This window comes from Dreissena polymorpha, chromosome 10 (genome assembly GCF_020536995.1).
Source record: "Dreissena polymorpha isolate Duluth1 chromosome 10, UMN_Dpol_1.0, whole genome shotgun sequence".
Classification (NCBI taxonomy): Eukaryota; Metazoa; Mollusca; class Bivalvia; order Myida; family Dreissenidae; genus Dreissena; species Dreissena polymorpha.
The window spans coordinates 67,574,759-67,582,917 of NC_068364.1; positions in this window are offsets into that span (position 1 = coordinate 67,574,759).

The following is an 8,159-nucleotide window of genomic DNA, read 5'->3' on the forward strand; positions in this document are numbered from 1 at the left end:
TGTTGCGACACAGACGAATCGTGGAAATCAATAGAATAAAATGATTTACAAACAACATATCAATACATATGTTAATAAATAGCACATATAGATGTTTAAAAAATCATTTGTCATACAATGATACTATTTTGTATCAAATATAGCGTGGATATTGTTTTAGTTAATATTTCATGCACACGCAGCCTTGTGTCATTATTTATATTTAGTTTTTGTTTCTTAAAATTACACTTAAATAATAAACAAAAAAATATTGGTATCATTATTTAATCGCTTATTTAATTTAATTCATCTTTTATCATCGGAGTTTAGTTAAAACGAGAGCACATTAGTTGTGGGATTATATTTAAAACGTTATACAAATAGTATTGTTAAGTGGGAGTTAACATAATACAATTTAACAAACATGACAAAAACTAGTATATACGCCATAAATTGAATTTATTGCACATAGCTACTGCATGTGTAGATCTGGAGAACAATGCACAATGCAGAACAAACATACATTTTGGTTATATTAATTACTCCTGAATTGTTGTGTGTGTTTGTTTAAACATAATTGTTTGCTTTTCTAGTGTCCACTGAATAGAACAATACACTTACTTTCTTAATAGTGATTACTTTTTCTAATGTATTTTATTGTATACAGTAATCTTTGTCCTTACATGTACACAAATGTATTGTATCCATCCTCATTCTAACCTTTTATGAATTTTGTGTTTTTTTCTGAAGTAGAATTGTGTGAAAAATATGTAGTAAATTCGCTTTTGAATTATTTGATATGTAAACGATTTCTTGTTATATGCTGCTGTTTTGGGTGAATTAGGCACCTTTCCTCTGTCTATTATATGGAAACAACGTGCCCTCAGGTAATAGGTTAAAGTTAAGCAAAACTCGGACTCTTTGATGCACACTGTTTATAACGAACAATGTAATATTGAAAATTAGACTACTAATACTAACACAAATGACTGGTCTGCATTTATGAAACAACAATTAGATCAACACGGACATGGAATATTTAACTATACTAATGCAATCATTGTGGAATCAGAATATTACTTCTTTCTTACTTTCTACATCTATAAAGATCTACGAACAAAATATTATATTCGATCTAATTGACCAAACTTAGTTTTATTTAAAAATATACTATCTTGTCAAAATACTACAGTAATCAATTTTGCCAGATTCATTACTGGTGCAATGAATCTTCGTGATGAATAATTAGAAGTATTTACTGCTTCTTAAATAAATATTGTATGAAACCGTTAATATATTACTTATTTATTACTGGTTTCTTCTTACATAGATGTCAATACATTTACTTTTGAACGTAATGTTTGAACACTTTACATAGTAATGTATGTATATCATTATGTATGTTTTTGTATTGTTGTGATGCACTTAAACTATAATTTGTTAACTTGCATGTACATGGCTAAAGCTTTTTGCCGGCGTTCCAATAAACCAACATACAAAAACTAAATAATTATGTCTTTTCCATATTATAGTAAAATAGTATACATTTTTATCATCACATTAGCCTGAAAGATGTTTTATAAATAGTAGTGCATATGAAAAAAATAAAAGTATTTGACATCGAAATTAAAAAAAGAAATACTTATTTTGAATAGCAAGTCCGACTATGTGTTATGCCTTTACTATATTTCCTTTATTAAAAACTAAACTTAAAAATCTGAATATTCATTTTAGGAAGCACAATTCTAAATTATCTTTCAAATGCGACTTACAGCACAAATAATCTTAGACGATACTTTCGTTTCAGACAACGCCAGTCTATACGTCTCGTTAATACTGCTTCATCGGCATGAAATCATGTCATTCGCTCAAATAAATATCGCAGCTACACGATCTGATAAAGCTTTTATCGGTATACTGTTGTTATCACTAATATTTATCACTGCAGAAGTAAATAGCGACAATTTCTTTTCGCATTAATTCTAGCAGTTCTAATGTCATGACAACGGCGTATTGTGTCGTAATCAGAGAAGGAACATTTTATTGTGAACTTAAGCCAAACGCCAATCAATGTCTTGACCGCAAGATAATGCGAGAATTTCCATATTCTTGTTTCGGAGCTTATTTTTAAATTAATATCACGAAAATACGAATATTTTATATAAGGACAGCCAAAAATAACTTTCTTCCAATCACATTTGAAAAAGTCCTTAAACCTAAATCATTGTGTCGTGTACGCTCTTAAAGGGGCCTTTTCACAGATTTCGTCATGTATTGAAGTTTGTCATTAAATGCTTTATTTTGATAAATGTAACCATTGGATCTAAAAAGCCCCAGTAATAAAATAAAGAATGAAATTTAAAAAATAAAAAAGTAAACCTCAACAGGGCTAGAACCACTGACCCCAGGTGTCCTGATGTCAAAAGTCAACCGCCTGGACCACTCGGACATCCATGCTCATACTATGATGGTCGTATTTTATCCTTTATATAAGCAATTGTCGTAGCTTCACAAAATATAACGACAACAACAGTACTCTTCAAATTATTCAATCGTTTCGCGATGCAACGCTTTATAATTTTCAGGTTTTTAAATCGTCAAAAGATGCATATAATAGCTATTTTAGAGCATGGTAAACGTTCAGTATTGCTGTTTCCTCTCAAATATCATAACTAAACGAACATTTTAGAATCTGAAACTTTTTTTTTATTTTGTCAATTAACCGAAACGTGAAAAGGCCCATTTAATTGAGTAAATGTGTTCGAATAAAACAACTATATTCGACAACACAACCTGGAATGCAAAACAAACATTTGTATCGCCACAGAAACATAGCAAAACTACGTGCTTAGTAGCAGATAATAAATTGCATTTGTCTGAAAACGGATGTGGGTGGCAACAACAAAAAATTATAAAGATAGTCTTCTGTTTATTGCTGAAGGAACACGGTTTGCGATTATGTGAAAAAGACGAACTCCGTTTTAAACAATAGCTACATATTTTGAATATAATATTAGGTGAGCAACAGGAGACACATAACGTGGGAACGATGAGATATTTAACCTTCATAATTCTAAATGTATTGTTATATATTTCATTAATTGTATTGTGTGCTTGATTCACATAACACGTTTTCTTAATCTTAAAAGAGAATTTTACGAAGGTATTTGAGCAAAGAGGCAGTCTTCAAGATGCTATAATTATATGACACTTATCACTGTCATACTGGACAATAACTGTTGCATATATATTTAACAAAATAGTCATTTTACTATTATTAGTACGATATTCAACTCAAACTCACATTATGTGTATAAATAAGTTATTCCATCCATAAGCTTCATTATCGCATATCGCAATTTGCACAGAAACAATTTTGAAGAGCACACCAGATCATGGGTGGTGCGGTGGTCGAGTGGTAACACTCTGGTCTACCATTTCAGAGGTCCCCGGTTTAAATAAGTGCTTGCACTTTCATGGGTTATCCTTGACCGCAAGGTGAAAATAAATACATACATACATCATTATTCAATTGAATAACAACGACACCATATTAATTATCAAAATATATTTGCATATAAGACACGTTAATATTTTAATCGGTGCAGTTGGGAACGCAGTCGCTCTTAACCCATTTATGCGTAGTGGACTCTCCCATCCTTTTAAATTGGATCAACTTATTTCAAAACTAGGGATGTCTAGTATATTTATTTCTATATTTAGGATATTTCTTACATCAATTCCTTTAAGCAAACAGCGCAGACCCTAATGAGACGTCGCATCATGCGGCGTCTCATCTTGGTCTACGCTGTTTACCATTTGCCTTTTTTTAGACGCTAGGCATAAATGTGTTAAGCATATACTTGCGATCGTTCAGCTTTAAATGGTAGCTTGTTTTGTCGGAAACTTAATGAAATGACCAGCTATTACATACCAATAAAATAATCAACACGCATTTAAATAGCATGGGTATGTGTAAACCGATCAGTTTCATTCGCTAATTTGTGAGAATATGTTTTTAACCAAGCGTGCACACCGAAAACAAAAATTATTTTTTTTTTTTATTTTTTTTTTTTTGGGGGGGAGGGGTGTAATTTCTTTATTTGACTCTTATGTTATATACTTGATAAATCTCATACAAACACTGGCAACTTGTACGAACTGTTGCTTTACAAATAAACATCCCTGAATCTCAAACGCATCATAAGCAAAACTAAACACGACTGATATTGCCTATCGTAATATGTAAATCGTTTGCATCTAATCATGGATCAAATTTACTCAAATTTCGATCGCGTCATCACATAAAACCTTCTTCAAGCAAAAGGGACTGTTGAAAAAAATCTTGACAGTTGATTTATTTATCATAAATGTGTGCATTCATATTAGGGGATTATCTTTATAAAAAATAAATAATTATCTGTATAAACAATAAGTAAAACAATTCTTTCTTATTTGCCTGTAAGTGAATCTGCAATAATTTTTCATCAGTCTAGTTGTCAGTATTTAAATTGTCGATTTGATTTGATTCCAACATTTTGTAAATGAGACTCAGACTAAAATATCATCTCAATGCAAACAATAAAAGCAATTCAAGGTTATGATATTGGAATCGCTCAGTGGTAAAATATTCATCTGTGAATGTATCATAATTTAGTGTTTGTTTTAGACACGTTGAAATGAAGTGAATGTATGTATCCGCGTAATCCGTTCTACTTAATATGATTTCAAATATTATCATACAACAATGGAACAAATTAAATATCAAAGTAATGTCAGAAAGATTTCCCAATACATTGATTTATATGACCGGTTAAGTAGAATAGATGTATAAGCACAGACATAGTATTACACTTTTAATAGAAATCTGTAGTCTGTCTGCATTCTGTATTTATTTCCATTACTACTTTATTTAAGACGCATATAAAAACAGACATTATTTTTAGGAACATGTCGTTTTCTATCTTTTGTTTATGTTGTTAGTAAGCCTAAACGCGAATCCGTTACTTCATGTACAAATTCAGTATATAAGTATCGCAGCAGAAAACAAATCGCATGTACATCTAATAAATTAAGTTAAAATATGACATTATACATATCGAATATAAAAATAAGTTTATATATTTATTTATGAATATTTGAACTCACGAAACATAATCAGAAGAGAAATTCATCTCCGTTAGTCTTGTATTTAAGGCGCATTGCCTATTCAATACAGTGCAAAACATATTTAACAAAAAGGGTTTAAAGCTGTGGTAATACTAGTAACTTTGGAAAGATCAAAGTCGAGCATTGGATCTGTAAAACGATATATATAATATACTGAATCTTTAATTGCACAATTAGTCCAGCAGTTAAGACATACAAGAAAAAGTTGAAATCAACAACGTTACAATTTGCGAAAAAGACACAAATGCGTAAACAAGATCGATTCGAATGTCGCCGCATAGGAATGATTGATGTAAAATCCAAACCCCAATGGAATGTTAGACTAGGTGAAGGATTAGTTAAGCTAATGTATGTTATATTTGCAATTCATTGTAAATCTTTTATTTCATTAGGCAACACTTGTATCCAATGATTGTTAAATGTTTTCTATTCCCGTGTCTCAAAAGATTATTTCACAAGTTAATGACACAATTTTGTCTTGTGTGCCAGACCATTTTAAAGCATTCGACAGTATTAACGACAGATTTACCTTTATAACTCGTTATTTGAACAGGTAACGTTTTACCTCAATAATCGGTAAAATTCCCATTATATTATATTTCAGCTATGATATGTCAAAGAAAACTGATCGTTTATGTTGACATCTTTAACTTTCATTTTTGAATAATTGCCATCTGCTTTTTGGTATTTCGTCTTTAGCTACCGGTATACAGATTAATTGCGAACTGTTATTATGTAGGTTAAACCTTTTCTTGGCATTCTTTATCTGAATACAGAGAGAATCATATTCTTATCTCTTCAGACCTCAGCATTCGTGTTTAATTTTTCGTAAAAAGATTATATATATATATATATATATATATATATATATATATATATATATATATATATATATATATATATATATATATATATATATATATATATATTAGCTTTGATGTGCTTTTGTGTATAAGAATAATATAATATTTTTTTTAAGCTGTTAAGCCATTTACAAGACTGCCATAATCACATTGTGATTCATGATTTCACTGTTCTGTTATGTTTTCTGAAAATGAATTAAGATATCGTATTGATATTATATATTAGCCGTTTTAGTTTATGATGTAACTTTGCATTGGTTTTATCCGCATACAGCATCATTGAACGAACGGAGACACAGTATACGCGAATGAGCTTTTGTTTTACATAAATGGATACAAGTATGCCCTATTCAAACTATGGAAGAACATACCACAATTCGTTTGAACATATTTGTTGAACGGCGAAACTTGATTTGATAATTTGAATACGTCGGTCAATAATGTTATCATAAATCACATGCTGAACATGATGTTCGTAAAAATAGTTGGAATTCGCATACTAGTTTAACCCATTTATGCCCAGTGGACTCTCCCATCCTTCTTAATTGGATCAATTTATTTCCAAAATTAGGGGTATCAAGTATATTTATTTCTATATTTAGAATATTTCATAAAGAAATTCGTTTAAGCAAACAGCGCAGACCCAGATGAGACGCCGCATTATGCGGCGTCTCATCTGGGTCTACGCTGTTTGCAATGTCCTTTTTTCAGGACGCTAGGCATAAATGGGTTAAAACTATTCATAAATTGTAAAAACGTGCTTGTTAAAAGCTATTTCGTATAATGGCTAATTAACACATACTTACATTTACTCTCTTAAAAGTACGTTATGACATGTAAAGACATGTATTTAGCTAACCATATCATGTTTTCAACATAATGATATACGGTAAACTGTTAAAATAATAAAACACGAAATATATTATTCATCTAGTACTTTCAAATACGTTTTTGCATATCATTTATACATATAATTACGTACACGTACATGAGGTCCATGAAAATCGATAAGAATGTATAAAATCATGATGCGTTTGAAATATGTCTGTTAAACAATGTTACACGCATTAATTTGACGATGCCATTTCTCGGCCACCAATTCAGTATTTGTTAAAATTTGTTAAAACATAACACAGTGGTCATAGGTATTAACAATTATAATAATAGTTCAAGACTTTCCCACAAAAATATAGGATTGTATTTTTATCATTTGCTTGCAATTTGTTTCTATTAGTTTACAATGTCTGGAGAATTAAACAAACATATTGTACATAAATGGTATTAGTTAATGTAAGTTTTTCAAGGAAAACATCAAAACACATTCCCTAATGAAAAAATATTATTTTCTACGTTTAGAAATGCGCGATTAAGGTCATATGATTATGAACTCCTTCGGTATTAAAACGTAATTCAAAACATAAAATACTAGATAACGCATTTTTGTTTAAAACAGCAAAATAATTTTTGAAAATGATTTTGATGTTTGTAATTATAATTACATTTGGTCGTTTTCTCTTCCTTCAAGGAGAACTTCAGTTATGTTGTAACGAATAAAAACAAAGCAAGAATATGCTTTACACGATTTAATACGATCTTATCACTTTTTTGCAAAACAAAACAAACGATAATAAAGTACAAACTACAATCAAATTTCAGATGAAGAAGAATCAGAAAATAAACAATAGAAGACATTTATTCAACTGCTAACAATTGCTACATTTACAGCTGAAATCTCTTTCGTGTGCACAAGACATGCACACTGATGGAACATCAGAACAGAACAGAACAGAATTTTTATTTTGACTTAAGCATAACAAGCTTATCGTCATATACAAATACATGATAATGTTACAGACATGCGTGATGAATATAAATAATAACATTGTATAAATTACATTCATCAATTCATAAATCACTCATCACTGGAGAGTGAGAGTGCTCTAATTGCAAGTTATAATGTGACATGGAATACATATAAAAACATAACCACATTTGATACATCCATGGTTAACAAACAACATGTACCTAGCAAAGTACACTCAATTGTTAGTATAAGCTATAGTTCTTCTTAACAATCATGTGATAATAAACAAAGTGTTATCTCTTTTTTTGAAACATGATATACAATAGATGGCTAACTTTCTAAGT